This window comes from Dermacentor andersoni, chromosome 8 (assembly GCF_023375885.2).
Source record: "Dermacentor andersoni chromosome 8, qqDerAnde1_hic_scaffold, whole genome shotgun sequence".
In the NCBI taxonomy this organism is placed as follows: Eukaryota; Metazoa; Arthropoda; class Arachnida; order Ixodida; family Ixodidae; genus Dermacentor; species Dermacentor andersoni.
In genome coordinates this window covers 121524169-121539787 of record NC_092821.1, presented here as the reverse complement: position 1 = coordinate 121539787, position 15619 = coordinate 121524169, and the positions used below count along the sequence as shown (strand labels likewise).

Here is a 15619-nt window from a genome sequence, read left to right as displayed (position 1 = left end):
GGCGAAAGATAACGATATGACTGATATATAGGCGTGTGCACACGTTGTCCGCGAGAAAGTTAGAAAAAAAAAAGGAAAGACAATAATAATAGAACGCGCCAATAAATTCCGAGCATCAGGTTCCCTTCGCATGTTGCGATCAACCAAACGCCGTCAATATACGGTCGATTTACGAGGTGCGACGTTTTACCACGCCCATGACGGGCTGCGTTAACCGCGTATATATATCTCGCTTCGCGCGTTCGACGGCTTCGCTTTTGCTGCTGGAACTTGGTATCGCGTGTGCGTGCATATGCGCGCTTTGAAATTTGCCACCGGGATTTTTACGACCGTCGAGCTTCCCGTAGAAGCTCTGTTTCTGCGAGAGTGCTGTACAGCAAACTCCGGCCCACGTCGCCACGGAGGACCACCGTACATTCTCGCACAGTGTATAGAACCATAGAATCGGAAATAAAGAACAAGCGCTGTTGCGTAAAACTACCGCAACCAACTGGAACTCCACGGCAGTGAAAGGATGAACAAAACGAAGCACGCGACGGCACCGTTAGCAGACGGCCCGGAACTTTGCACGTCACGCAGGCGCTGACGGCAGGTGACGCCACGGTGTGTATCGTTCTAAAGCCCCTGAAACTTCGTAAAGTAGTGCCACTCTCCTCCTCCGCCTTCACTCCTCCTCGTTTCTCCTCTCTTTCGCGCTCCCTCCTCAACCGTGGCGCCACCTACATTGCTCGAGCGCAGCAGACGACCTTTCGCAGAGTGAATGCACGCATAGCAAGGCAGTGCTCTTTTGGCGTTCACGTTGGCTTTCCAGCTCCGCGTAACTTCGTGTACAGCATAGAATTTCTAGTCGGATGTTTATACAAATTCGGTAACGACAGCTTTTGTTTCATTTTTTGATAACTATTTCTTAAAAAAGTATCTGAAGGAGTGTTAACGCTGTGCGCTGACGACTGCGAATGTATCGCGTGCCCTACAATTAGGTACGCAACATTTGTCAAGGGCGTGTCGCAAGATCTTGTTGCGAATGGTTGTAAATAACACGTTTACCATCGAATGACAACCTCTTGGCTTCCAGCAAGCCCTCAGCCTAAAGAATCCGCGCCGCCCTTACCATGTGAATTCGCGGCGCGTATCAGCTATGACGTACAAAGGCTGACGGAGATCACTGCTCTGGAGGTTCGAAAGTGTATTACAAGCTGCAGTGCCTCCAACGTGCGTGCTTGCCAATCTAAGAGCGCGCAAAGCCCCAGAGGTGGGCGCTGGTGCTATTATGCTTCTCGTGTATCAACGCCGACAGAAATACCGCGGCCGATCATCGAGTCGGGACTGTGCGTACACAAGAAAATAAAACGAGTTTTTAGCATTCGTGCGCGAAGCAGGAGCGCGATAACAATGCTTGTCTCAATCTCAAACAAGACCACTGTGGCCTTCAGTAATTTTTTCAGGTTAATGACTTATCACGAATAACAGTTCATCGTGCGTTGGTTCGTCCGTTTACTAAGTGACGTACTTGTCGCGAACCGAGTTGCACTGAGGTGCATGCATTGAGGACGTTTGCACTCCCTTCGAAGTAACATTTGCGAGACATGAATTTATTAGTGAAGTCATGATCGCGCAAAGAATCCCCCCGCCATGACGCGGCCGAAATTGCGGCAAGTGAAATGTTTTATCCATAGGTTAAAATGATATGAAACGGCATTCTAGTTGCAAGTTAACAGTTTATTTTCACATAGATGCATGACAGATTTGCCTTTGCAGTCACAAGTGCGTGTGCACCATTTATTGTCTCATAGCGTAAATAAACGCACCAGCAAGAGTCCTACAGCAAGCGCGTCTCAATTAGGCATAGTGACTGTAGAAACTATAATAGTGGCATAGACGAGCAAGCGAACGACTATATGAGCGCGCGAACTAAACGAGCGAGCAAACGACTAAACGAGCGTGCGAACGAACGAGCAAACGACTAAGCACGAACGACGACTAAACCAGCCAGGGAACAGGCGGGCGACCGCACGTTTTCTTTGCGAGTGCTCCACCGCCGCATCTTAAGCTTCGCACACTTTAAAGCTCACGCGAATTAGCACATCCGTCTCAATTACCGATGATGCGGTCGCTCGAGGACGATCGCACCGCGTAAACACGGTTTCAGGAGAGCACGCACGCTTTTCATCGGTGCCTCTGTATCGCAAATCCACCGGGCGACCGCCAACGAGGAACACGAACAAATGTGGCAAACAAAGCTAGCCTATCTAAAGAAGGCTAGTAATTAAGTAACCACAAAAGGCAGAGAGTTGCTCTCCTGAGGCGCTTTCATGATCGAGACTGAAATTTTATCAAAAGGACTGCGCTGAATCTTAAAAATTTCGTAATCACGTTATCGCACGCAACCTCGCGTGCCCGCGAACTCCAGCCGGTTGGCGTTCAAAACGATTAAGCGCACCAAATATGACCAACACGACCACGTAGTGCACATATAAGCAAAGCAGACGTTGCGTAAAAATCACGTTAAAGCGTGCGTACAAATGACAACATGCACAGTGAACTGTGCAATATCTACTACGTTATTGCCCGCAGCACAATACGCAAGCCTGGCACATACAATACTCTGAGAGAGCCACAACTTACATCACATAGTCGCGCGGAGGAAGTTGGTCGGAAGTTCTCCCTGCCGATTCGGTGAAGCCATGTCTTTCTTCTTAACCCGTTGCGCTTACCGGACGGTATCGCGAACATATTCTTGCCTTTGCTAAAACTACATTGGCATCCAAACGCGCAGCAGGTCATGGTAACAGAAAATGACGTGAAGCGACGTCGCACTTGCCACAAAACATCCATCAAGGTGTTCACAAGATCAAAACAACACAGAATAGGAACGGAAGGAATGCCGCCAACAAGCGCCGCTTCTCGAGCAAAGATGGCACTGAAGCGCGACTGTAAACAAACGAAGCCGGCGCAAGGGGCCACGTGATGCCATTAGGCCAATAGCGACGCGGCGTCGGCTTCGGCCAGAGCGCTGGAGGAGGAAGCGGCATTCTTCAAAGCGTGGCACTACTTTACGAAGTTTAAGGGGCTTTATATCGTTCGTGTAAATACACCGGCCGTTTACGTAACGTCGCGGCGGAGACGTACTTCTTTCGGGGTCGGCGTCTCTCTAGGACTCGCTTTCTTTTCTTTTTGAGTGCGAAGGCACAGGGGGCAGGTGTGGTTTTGTGGGCGGAGCTTAACTGCGCTAAATTAAGTTCGCGCATAGTATGTATAACGCCGACATTTGTGCCACGAATACGGCGTAATAGGTATGTAATAGTGCCTAAATGGTACGGCTGCCTGGCGGGTGGTCATGCAAATGTTTTCCATCACCGCTTGAATTTTTCTCCTGTGGGTGCGAGGAAACCATCGAGCACCTAGCGAGAGCACCTGCTCTCGCTACGATGTACAACGGCTGTCTCCGCGGGCAACTTTACACCGACTGGACTTATGACCGTTCACCGAGTGAAAGATACTCGGACCGCCGCCACACCCGTCACTGGCACGAAAAGCGATTCGTGCACTGGTGCAACACTTGAAGTGCACTGGCTTAAGAGACCGTTTATGGTGTCCCTCCCACTCGCACTCAGTGCTTACTTTCTCCCTTTTTTCCTCTTTCTATTCCCCTTTCCCCCACCCCCGGTATAGGGTAGCAAATTGGGTGCTCTTCTGGTTGACCTCCCTGCCTTTCCTGTCCTTGCTTTCTCCTCCTTAGGTTCCCGAAAGCGCGCTTCTCCACAATGAGGATGTATGTGCGGTGAAGACATTTGCCTGGTGGAGGCATTGGTCGGGGTGCTCTGCTTAACTGCGCAGCTCTCTTTATTGCAATCTGTTACTACTTGTTGTTATAAGCTAGCGTAACTATTTTAGCAACGACACGAACTCCGTAACGAACAAGCGCATCCTGGAACGAGCACAATGTTGCCAGACGTGTGTTCCTGTTTCCTCCCAGTGTCTCTGGCACGTAAGCGTACTACCGTAAACAGATAAAACGCGAACATCGTAGGGATAAGTAGAAAGCGTTATTTTGTTTCTGGCTTGGCGAATTCGCACGGTGAAGGCGTGGTTTCGGTTTGTCCGCACAGTTTCAGATCTGCGCTATCTTTAGTAACAGAACATGTGACAGCGCACAACATCCCGCTGTCGTACCGCTGAGAGACGTTCTAGTTTCTTAATTTTCTGTCCGCGCCTCGTTTATACACGAGATTAGGTACTAAAACACTCGACGAACAAACGGCTATGCATTTACCAAATATCGCTCCCGTTTCTGTGGTTTTCTTGCGCCGTAATTTCTTGCGGCCATGCACCATGGACATCGCTGTCAAAGAAAAGCGAATCCATGTTACATATTCCTATATTTTTTTTATTTTCCATATCTGCGCGAAACTAAAGCGCCACGAATGAATGGAAGTTTGTTGAAAATGTCACTTCACTTTTTAGCTTAGCTGACTTCAGTGAAAATTAACAGCACACTAGCTATCGCCTCACTTTCACCTAGAAGAAACAGGCCCGTAGTGCTTCGTAATCTCCCCAAGATAGTCTGATGAACCTAGTCCAATGCTACAGGCGTGCCAGCGGTCTTTCAAGTTAGAGGCCGGCCACTCGAAGGAAAAACCCACCCCGAAACGCACACGTGCGAGAGAGCAGCACTTCTCTAGAACTGGCACCCGGTTTTCGCACGTAGCGCCGTCTGTCATCGCTCTATTGCAAACCCCGGGCCAGCGTCAATCCTGTTCCCTACCAATCCCCGTCGCTACAGCTTCGGCGGCAGCATCCTTTCTTCCCGTCGTTTTACTGTACGTTTTCCCCATCGGGGAAAAGCCTGGGGAAGTGAGGTGAAGGGCCCCGCAGCCCCGTGACGCGGCACCGACGTCACGCCCGGTGACGTCACTCTCTGCGTCACGGCCTCCGTCGTTCCATTGACGTCACTGCCCTCGCCGTCCCTCTTCACCCTTCTCCTCATCCTTCTCTCTTCTTATCGCTCTCGCTCTTGCTTCTTCTGACCGTGTTGCGTCCCTCCCGGGCTTGTTTTTAGCTGCAGTCTCGGCGCAGAGACGAAAAACTCCGGGTCCGAACACGCCCGCGCCCCTTTCCCTCGGCGTCCCTTCTCCGCTCCCAGAGCCCGATCTGAGCGCGAACCATCGCTTCGTCGTCGCCGTCAACCCCGTGGCATTTTCGGGTTTCACTCCGCCCAGTGGTTGGCTGGCTCGCCGGCTTACGTTGCGCTCCTGCACTCACTCGCTCGCCTGGTCGCCAGCCCGCTCGCTCGCTTCTCCCAGGGCGCAGACACTCTCCTCCCGTGGAAGAACGGCGGGCGCTTTCGTCCATGTTGCGCGTGCACAAGCAGAAACAGCCGCGATCGCCTGTTTAGTTCGACGCGGACAGCGGTGTCGTTCGACGCTACAGCGACGGTCACAATGAAGTCGACGGAGGCAGTGGCGTCCGCGACAGGATCGCTGCGAAGCGGGATCGAAGCCGGTGTCGTCTGCTTAACGTCGTCTGCTGCCGCTGCCCGGTGAGAGGCAAAAAGAAAAAAAGAGGGCCCTGCCGCTCCCGCCTCGGGGCCTGCGCTGCAGTACGAAAAAGAGAGCGACAGAGCGCCGCTTCGGTGGCGGGACGCTTCTGGCGCCTAAAGGTCAAACTGCGCTCCAGTCGACGCCGTCGGCGAGGACGGCCGGCCGGACGGTGCGGGATTTCCTGACCGTTTTTGACGCGGTTGGATACGACGGCGCCGGACAGGTGAGTGCATACTATGATGATTTCTGTTTTTTCTTTCTTGCGTTTTTGCCGCGCGTACGCTGACAAGGACCTTGACCTGAAGACTGGCAGGTATGTGCGATCTATTCTGACTGCATCCGGCAGCGCTTTGCGAGGTCTGGACTGGACTCCGGGACAACAGTTTGTCGTCGAGTCTTGCCCTTAGGCAGACGCCTTGTGTCGGCGATGTCAAGCTCCGTTAGCGATCCATCTTGCGAAGGAAAGGAATTTGCGAATACGGGCCTAAGTGTTGTACTCGCAAAGGTGTACTTGCAGGTAGTACTTCTTAAAGGCGTTCAGCTCGGCGTGTAGCTTTGTCGCACGCAACAGTGGTTTTCAGTCATTCTCGTGTGCTTGCTCGTGTGACGAGAACGAGCGAGAGTTATAGCGGTAAAAAAAAAGCGACGGCGATTGGCAGTGTTGTCAAGGGGAAGTAACGCGGACTTTGAGGGGCACCGAAATGGCCCTTTAGGCTTGTCATTTTTTTTGCGTTATATTAAGGCCCTAACCCCCTAATTTACAGAAGAATACTGCCAAGCGTCAGCGTGCCCTAAATAATTTACTCTAATGTTTGTTTCTGCGAGCCACTTTTGGGTTTCGCTACCCAGGTGGTGGACGTGTCATGACGTCATGATACATCGGCTCGCTCAGTTCCTACGATTGCTGCAGCTGCCACGTGCGAGTACAGTTGGAAGAATCGTACGCCGCACTCTTGCTTACTGTTTTTTTTTCTTTTCTGAGCAACTTCGTCGTGTATCATCTTACAAATGCACGGCTAAAGAAAACCTCGAAGGCTATGTTTTTTTTTGCTGACTGCATGCGCCGGAAGTGATTGCGCAGCCGGACACACGCAATGAACGCCATGTTTACACACAATGACTTGTCAGGTGCGAGTAGCGCGTGGTACAGCTTCTGTGGAACTTCGAAAATGCGTCAGTGACTCCTTCGAGCAGAAGGCGCGAAGGCAATATCGAGGAAGGTCTCTACTCCGGCGAGATGTGAAGGAAGGAAAAAAGGAAAAAAGAAAGGAAGGAAGGAAGGAAGGAAATCAACTTTATTCAAGGTCCTGCAGGCCACGAGCGCTTTGGGGCTCTCACGGAGTGGGCGTCTCCCACGACGGATAGGAATGCGTAACTGACGCGGCGACTGATGCGGAAATGCGACTTAGCTGACGTAAGGAGCTCCACGTTTTTTCAGTTCTTTTGAGCGGTTAGAAGCGTGCGACAACGTTCCTGCGGCCCTCGTAACGGGAACGCGGTGTACCCGCGACTTCGAAGTAAATGAACTGCACGAAGGGAAAAAAAAAGAAAAAAAAAAACTTCGTGCGCAAAGCGTTACACGACGACATGTCACATGCCGAAATAACTGCCACATCTAAAGAGTTGCATGCAACGTTGACGAAAGTTAGACGTAATTCTGGGCTAACTCATCCCACGTATCGTGGCAACCAGCACTTTAGAACGAAGGACCATACGCCCGCGTCCCCTTCGTTCAAAGCGTACGCGATGACTGGTACGTGCACTTCAATATTAGCGCGATTCCCCGCCAGGAACGTCACGTGGGTGTCAACGCACCGCGGTGTTCGTAACGCGGAATAGGCGTGCACGGATGTTTAAAAGAAATGAAATACACGAAGGAAAAGACCGCGCGTAGTTTCACGCAACGAGCCTACTTTTATTTGTCTTGAGGCGTGGGTGCCGCTTTGGATGACGGCTATTGCTACGGCGGCAGCTGACGGTTTTGGTTCCGTGGTTTAAACCTATTCTTACGTTTGACTTTACGAATGCAGGTACTAAATTAAAGGCCTTGCTCAGTTAACGAAGTTACTTGTTTCAGCCTAGCTTCTTTTATTTCTTCCAAAGGTTGAGCGTGTAGTTTTCCAGAAAAAGAATATACTCGGCCAGCGATCCCGCGTTGGTCATACCGGTCGGTTAGCAAAACTACTATGTCTGTAGATGACGTCGCACCTATAAAATTCAGCTTTTTCTTCATAATGACGTGTTTATATGTTGGTGCGTGAGGACTCGGACATACGTTGAAAACGTGCTGTGTTTCGTTTCTTACCTGTTATCGTCCCGGTGGAATTGTGCCGTGATTATGACTCAGTGTTCGTATCGTCTCTTGTCGAAATAAACTTTTTCGAAACACATTTATTATTTCATTTGCTAATCTGTTTTGTTTACATGAAGTATGATGTATTACATGTGCTATACCTTATATTGTACTTCACGTTCATACCACAGTGGTAACCGTGCCTACGGGTGAATAAATTTCCTTGTCAACTACGTGAATTATTTGTAAATCAGCATAACATAAACGTTCCCTGTACTACACTCTTAAGCAAATTGCACTCTTTTGCCACACAACAATAATCGTCATATGTCTTGTCCGCGTTTCCTTTCTTTAACGCGGCGAGCCCGGTATTTCACAGTAACGAACGGCAATCGCGTTATCAGCTCGACATAGCATTCCCGACAGGAAAGTAGCGGGCTCGGCGTTTTCAAGAAAGGAAATGGAAGCAAGGCAGATGACGATTATTGTTGTGTGGCAGATATACACCCCAGACGGTGTAACATTGCCTAAGAGTGTACACTAAGAACGTTTACATCATTTGGGGTGTATATCTGTCACACAACAATAATCATCTCCCTTGCCCGCATTTCTTTTCTTGAAAACGCTGCTGTAGCAAGTAGGTGACGCCCCCTCGGACATAATCTTGGTTCACCCGCCAAGCTCGGCGGCCTGCTATAGCTCGGCAGGCAACAGTGGTCACCCACACCACAATAAACACCGCCGAGCACGGCAGCTCGCCGGTCAGTAATCTTTCAGCACCACCACGCTGAGAAGCCCTCCCTTGTTCACGACCCGGGGTGGATTGTGACACTGGCGACGAGGATGGGATCCTCGTGACTCTAGCGACGAAGCTGGCGACGAGTACCTACGGAGCGTCGCACGCCGCCGCGAGCGGCGAAACACCGCCCCCCGTTGCTGTCGCCATGCCGCTGTACGGAAGGCTCGAGCCGTTCGAGGGAGATGGGTCCGCCTGGCAAATTTACGAGGAGCAAGTCCACGTGTTCTTCCGGGCAAACGACACACCCGAGGCCAAACAGCGGGACATTTTCCTGGCCAGCTGCGGGACCCGCGTCTTCAGCCTCCTGCTCGACCTTCTCAAGCCAGCCACGCCGCACGTTAAGACGCTGGGTGAGCTGCTTGCCATACTGCGCTCGCATTTTAACCCAGCACCGTCCACACTAATGGAGCGTTTCCGCTTCAACAACCGGAGCCGCCGGGAAGGAGAGACCCTCGGGCAATTCGTTGCTGCGCTACGAGGGTTAGCGAGTGCCTGCGCCTTCGGGGACCAACTGGACTCGCTGCTCCGGGACCGTTTCGTCTGCGGAATCAACAACCCCGCCATGCAGACGCGACTCCTGGAGCTTCCCGACCCGTCGCTGGACGACGCCGTGAAGGCAGCGCTGGCAATGGAAGCTGCCGCCAAGGACGCCGGCGAGATTTCCCGTGCGACTGGCTCACCGTCGGCGGAAGCGGCGGTCAACAAGTTCGCGACAAAGGGCAGTACCTGCGGTCGCTGTGGTGGTGCCCACTCCCCTTCACAGTGCCAGTTCTCTCAAGCACAATGCTTTACGTGCGGGAAAACTGGGCACCTGGCACGTGTATGCCGAAGTGGGAGGACGAACAGCAAGCAGCAGCCGGATTCAAGCCCAGGTACAACACAAGCCCGCGGCCAGGGTAGCCGTCGCAAGGGTACGCGGCGGAGGCATGCGGCAGCAAGCTCAAGCTCTTCCGCGGCCAGGCTCCACGTCGTGGCCGAGGACCCGCCGATTTTCGACATGTGGCACACAGGCTTTGTACCGTCGTCTGTGCCGCCATACATGCTGACCGTCGAAATCTGCGGGCACCCCATTTCCATGGAGCTGGACACGGGGGCCAGCGTGTCTGTAATGGCCGGGAAGCTCTTCAAGCGGACTTTCCCCGGCGTGTCCGTCGAGGCTTCGGGCGTGATGCTGCGCAGCTCCTCCGGGCAACTCTCCCAGGTCCAGGGTCAGGCACAGGTCAGCGTTCGTTTTGGCGACAGGGAAGCAACCCTTCCCCTTTACTTAACGAAGGGGTCGTCGCCGACGCTGCTGGGCCGAAACTGGATTCATGTACTGGGCATTCGTCTGCCAGAGTACCCGGAAGCCAGCTTGCATGTGATGCAGAGCTGCCAAATCTGCCAGGTGCATCAGCGAGCCTCGCGTAATGTGGAAAGCACCCCCTGGCCGTTCCCACAGAGACCCTGGTCCCGCCTACATGTGGATTTTGGGGGCTGTGGCGGTGGTGGCGGAGCAGCCTCCCTGCGCTTGGAGGACCTGCAGAGCCAGCTCGAGGAACAGAGGGAGCTGGCATCGGCACGGCTGTTGGAGCTAGAGCAGCTCCAGCTTGACCACAAGGAGGCCCTGAAGACGGTGGAGCGGCTGCGGATAGAGCTGCGGTCGCTGCCCAAGAGCCTGGTGGTGAGCACGGCAGAGTACAAGGGCCTGCAGAGCCAGTTCTCCGTGCTGTACAACGAGAGCATGCAACTCAAGACTCAGCTGGACGAGTGTCGCTCCTTGCTGTCGACAGCCAAAAACTCACACCTTCGCCACATTGAGCAGATAGAAAGCGAGGAGCTCGTTGTCCAGAAGAAGCTTCGCTCGGAGGTCATTCGCCTCAAGGACAACATCGTGCAGATTCGTCGAGAGTACGAGAATCTACGCACTGAGTTTGAGGCGTCGTCGGTGTCCAGCGAGCAGGCTCAGCCAATCAACCGGGAGATGCGGCACATTATAACGAGCCTGCAGAGCCGCAACAGGCAGCTCAAGAGCGAGGTCTCCCGCAGCAAGCGCAAGCTGCACAAGGCTCAATCAGAGACGCAGAAGCTGAAGCAGAAGCTGGCTGCTGACCAAGGGTGCCGTCCCGGGCATTTGCCAGAGCCGGGAGCTCCAGTTGTCGCCAGGAACTTCCGTCCTGGCCCACCCTGGTCTGCCGGACAGGTGGTGTCTCCTGCCAGCGCCTCATCGCTGCTTGTCCGCATGCCAGATGGGGCCATGTGGCACAGACACGCCCACCATGTCAGACCTCGCCTCGGGACCTGGCCAGCACCCTCGACTGCCACTGAGTTCCAGCCCGCAGGAGGACTAGCGGCAGCACCAGTCGCTTCTAGCGGAGTACCACCTACCTCGGAGGCGGCAACCGTAGCCAGTGGTGCGGCACCCGTTGGACCGGTGTCTAGCTCGGCACCACTCACGAGGCCGACCACTACGGACCCTCCGGATGGAGCGAGGCTGGCCCAGGCAGCACCCGGCGTTGCCACACCCGACCCGTCGACACCGGTGCCCAGGCGGAGTACTCGACGGCGGAGGCCACCAGACCGTTACTCGCCTGGGTAGCAGGCACCGTCGACCCAGCTAGGGTGGAGGCAGAGCCTCAGTGTGAACTTGGACGTTTGTTTTTTTATTTAACAAACAAACTGGGGGTGAGGGGTTGTAGCAAGTAGGTGACGCCCCCTCGGACATAATCTTGGTTCACCCGCCAAGCTCGGCGGCCTGCTATAGCTCGGCAGGCAACAGTGGTCACCCACACCACAATAAACACCGCCGAGCACGGCAGCTCGCCGGTCAGTAATCTTTCAGCACCACCACGCTGAGAAGCCCTCCCTTGTTCACGACCCGGGGTGGATTGTGACAGCTGCGCTCGTTACTTTCCTGTCCAAAATGCTCTGTCATGAACGCGCATGCCGTTCGTTACTGGGAAGTACCGGGCTTGCAGAGTTAAAGAAAATGCGGGCAAGACAGATGACGATTATTGCTGTGTGGCAAATATACACCCCAATGGGTGCAACTGTTTCTAGAGTGTAACTGCAGAGGCTCTCTACAACTTATCCAACTCTCGAAGGCTATGCTTTTGCTGGCTGCATACGCCGGAAGCGATTCGACGCCATGTTTTAGACACCACCTATATGGAACTCGGAATTGCACCTGAGGTGAAGCGTAAATAACAATGCGGCATATGCAGTTGACTCGTGCTGCCATACTTCAGCGCTTTCCAACCCCATCAGTCCTGCAATGACCAACGTGGTAAACCAGCGCACCACTGTCGCCTTTCGCAACGGTGCCGGCGTCTTTTAGGTTTCAACTCACGAACTGGAGAATACGAAACTGACGCTAGCACGACGTTCGAACCGAACGCTCTCAGAGCGAATAAGGTACGCTAGGAACCGGCGCGTTCTCATGCAATACGTGAGCAGCTTTAACGTGACAGCGTTATCGTGATCGGCGCAGTCGGGCCTCCGATTACACTGCCTCCGAGACCGGCTCGTGTTACAAACCACATCAAAGCTGTTGCGAGGGCGCACATTGTTTTGGGCCGGCAGAAAGTTGAGCTAGTGAGTACGTGGATTTCGCGTTACTGCAGGCAGACGTGCAAACACTGACACGAGTAGGAACGACAAAGACATAGAAAAACGGCCAGTTTTGCCCGAAGGTGATTCATTGAAAGCGGTTCGTTGGCGTGGCGCCGAAGGCGTCTACGAAAGTGTGGCGTGATGAGGAGCACCGCCAGGTGGCGTTGTAGCTTGCGCCGTCGCCGTTGTCGTGCTGTCACGGTATGCGGACCCGTGCCTCGAGGGTCCGTATAATTGTTTTCGCAATAAAACGCCGCGGCACAGACCAGACGTCTCATCAATCCGTGATTGAGAGCTTAAACGTTCGCCCAGCGGTGGAGAACCGTTAAACCCTTTGCTACGCTGTCGTCGATTCCTACCGTTTACTCCTAAATTTGCCGCTAGTGTAGTTTTGCAGGTTCAGGTATAAGAATGAAAAAAAAATCGGTTTATATTTGAGGCTTGGCATACCATTAATAGCTTGGTATATCACGTGCGTAAGCCATCCCTCGATTATCTCGCAGAAAGCGAAATCTTTACTCCTGAACGTTCGTCTTTCGCAAGTTCCCGCACCTGTCCAAGAATGGGTTATCACTGGCCGTCTCTTGAGCATGCGCAGATAGTTTTTGTGCCCTAGTTATTTTCGGTCATTGCGCGACCTTTCAGTTGACATTCGGCGTTCTTGTTCATTTCGTTGCTGCTAGTGTCCACGTAATGGCACGTCTGCCTTCAGTAACATGAACATGCAAACATCGTGCTGTATGATCAGGATCGGCCCACGCAGGCGCACCTCTGATTACATCGGGCCGCCTTTATTCTGCGTCGACAGCAAGAGCGAAGTGTCCTTTGAGTGTCCTCTAGATGCTATTGCATTAAAACATTGCCAGGCAGTGCATACTTAGCATACACATGGCGCAGAATTCCGACGCGCCACGCGAACGTTGAATGAACGCGGGGTGAATTAACGGGTGCGCTGTTTTCTTTCGTTCTTTTTCGAGGCTGCTTTACCCTCTTGAAGTGTCGCTCTTACCTGCTGAGAATAGTGCACGCTGGACGCGAGACCCCGAAATCTATCTGCTAGCATGAACGGTAGTTCGCGACGTAGAATGTCGCGGCAGGTAGGGGGGCTACCGCGTATTGCTGGCGTCCCTCGTGCTGCTCTCCTGATATTCTGCAAGTTTGTGGGACGCTTAGTGACCCCACGCTTTAAGCTGTCGCGACTCCGGATCTTTCGCGACCGCGTTGTCCAAGGAGGAGAAAATAGGGAGGGAAAGACAGGGATGTTGGCCAGTGTAAATGCCAGCTGGGTGTATACCCCGTGCTGGGGAAAGGGGCAAAGGGAATAAAAGATGACAAAATAAATTTGAAGAAAAAGAAATGCACACATTAAACGCGATGCAGAGCGCTACGACTTTCAAAGTCGGTCGCGCAATTCGCAAGTCATTGAGAACCTGAGCAGAGCGTTTAAGGCCTTGAGTGCCGAAACGCGCCTGGACCAGTGTCCTGTAGAACTTTTTTCTCCGTCAAGAAGCGATCGTCCAGTTTTCCGGGCGCGGTCGCGAGCACTTTTTTTTTTGCCACACCCTAACGGGGACAGCCACCGCGGAAGTGCTTGGTCGTCTCCTCGAAGCCACAGTTGTCACATGCAGGGCTGTCGGTCCATTCCAAGGCGGAAGGAATAAGCGCGTTCGTGAAGGCCACGCCAAGTTTGAGAAACGCAACAAATCGATTACTTCCTTCGAGCATTTCAGTGAATACTCTAAGCTCATAGATTCTCACAGAAAGTTGGCTAAGACCATCGGCGTATGATTTTTGAAATTCAAGCGATAGCGTCGTGGAGAAAAGCTATAGTGGAGTAAAGCTATCCAGTTGCATTTGATGCGAGCGCGTGGGATGACGACAGAGATGTCGGTGGCACGTCGAAGATGGTGACGAAGGCTGAAAAAAAAAAAAAAGAATAATCTTGGTGTTTTATTTGCCAAAACCAATATATGTGGCACGCCAAAGGGGAAGACTCCAAATCAGTTTTGACCCTCTGGGAGTTATTTAAAGCGTGCACTTAATTCTAAGTACACGAGCGTTCTTTTTTGCATTTCGCCTCCATCGAAATGCGGCCGCCACGGCAGGGATCGAACCCACCACCTCGAGGTCAGCAGCGCAACGACATAGACACCGGGCTGTGCCCGCCACGGGTGACAAAGGCGGGACAACGAATGCTTGGCGACGAACGCCGACGATCGAATGGCGACGACCGCGTGACAAATACGAAGAAATGAAGACGACGGATCGGCGGTGGTGGTTTTATTTTTATTTATTTACTAATTAATTAATTTATTTGTTTTGGCGGCGTCCGCGTTCACGCCAGCTGCAGTTCTCCTATAGGGGCCAGATATCAGCAACCCACCAAAATTGAATGACGTACGGCAAGAATCCTATAGCACTTAAAAAAAAAAGAGAAGCAAGATTGTGCAGATCCCTGTCACTGCGCTAATCAATGTTGGTATGAGGGCGACGATGACTGCAATGAGATAGCAATGACATGCACAAAGGCGACGACGACGGCATGACAACGATGGCAATGACATCAATACGACACGACGACGGGATATAGGCGCGAGATGCTTTTCATCAAGAACAGCGTAGTAGCGACACACGGGTTTTATAGGCTCGGTGACAGGACGTTGTCAACGTTAGAAGATGAGAATTATAATGGCCCAAGCACGGGAAGAAACAGTGAAAGCCTCACAAAACAGGCAAATAGCCGCCACTCTTGTGTAGACGTTCGTTCTTCCTCCCGACGCTGTAAGATCTGCGGGTCATTACGGTAAGTTCAAGTTCATATAGCGACGAGGCCGTAAGTTAGGAGTAATCACTCATAATGGTTTAGATAACTAAATTAACCTGCCTGTTAGGGCCAATGTGTTAATTTTCGAAATGCTACGGCAGCCGATGCCCAAGGCACGTCCAATTACTCGTAAACATGGAAGCGCGAAGGAAGAACAGGGACGACGGGGGGCATATACGGACAAGCGCTGGACCGTGCCCTGTCCAGTCCTTCCTGTTTTTTATTTTTTTTATTTCGCGCTTCAAGTTTACTTGCCATGGGTTCTCGAGTCTTGCTTGATGCCCAACTACCTGGTTTCCAGGGACGACCACTGGTCTTATGAAATATTTGTTCCCGAAATCTGACGTGATATACGTACGTTCGTGTTCCGCACACTTATGTCCCACATGAAGTACAGCGTGAGTTGTCAAAAAAAAAGAAAAGAAAATACAGTAAGTGGAATGACAGTGCATTTCGCAGTAAGCTTTCGGAAGGATGGTTGTCGCTAAAACACCCTTCCAAATAAGAATGCAGCGTGCGCGGATGTCTTATTTTGTGGGGTGTTAGGAACGACTTAAATGACCTAAATGCTCCAC

At 52.4% G+C, this 15619-nt stretch overlaps 1 protein-coding gene across 1 annotated transcript in view; it reads left to right on the top strand.

Moving 5' to 3' along the window:
- Nucleotides 1-4480: 4480 nt before the first annotated feature.
- The window catches only part of LOC126529070 (serine/threonine-protein kinase SBK1-like), a 108413-nt gene continuing 97274 nt past the window's right edge, over nucleotides 4481-15619 (top strand). The window contains exon 1 of the mRNA XM_050176670.3: nucleotides 4481-5763. The gene's annotated coding sequence lies outside the window, so the exon portion shown is untranslated. The remainder of the gene's footprint in view (nucleotides 5764-15619) is intronic.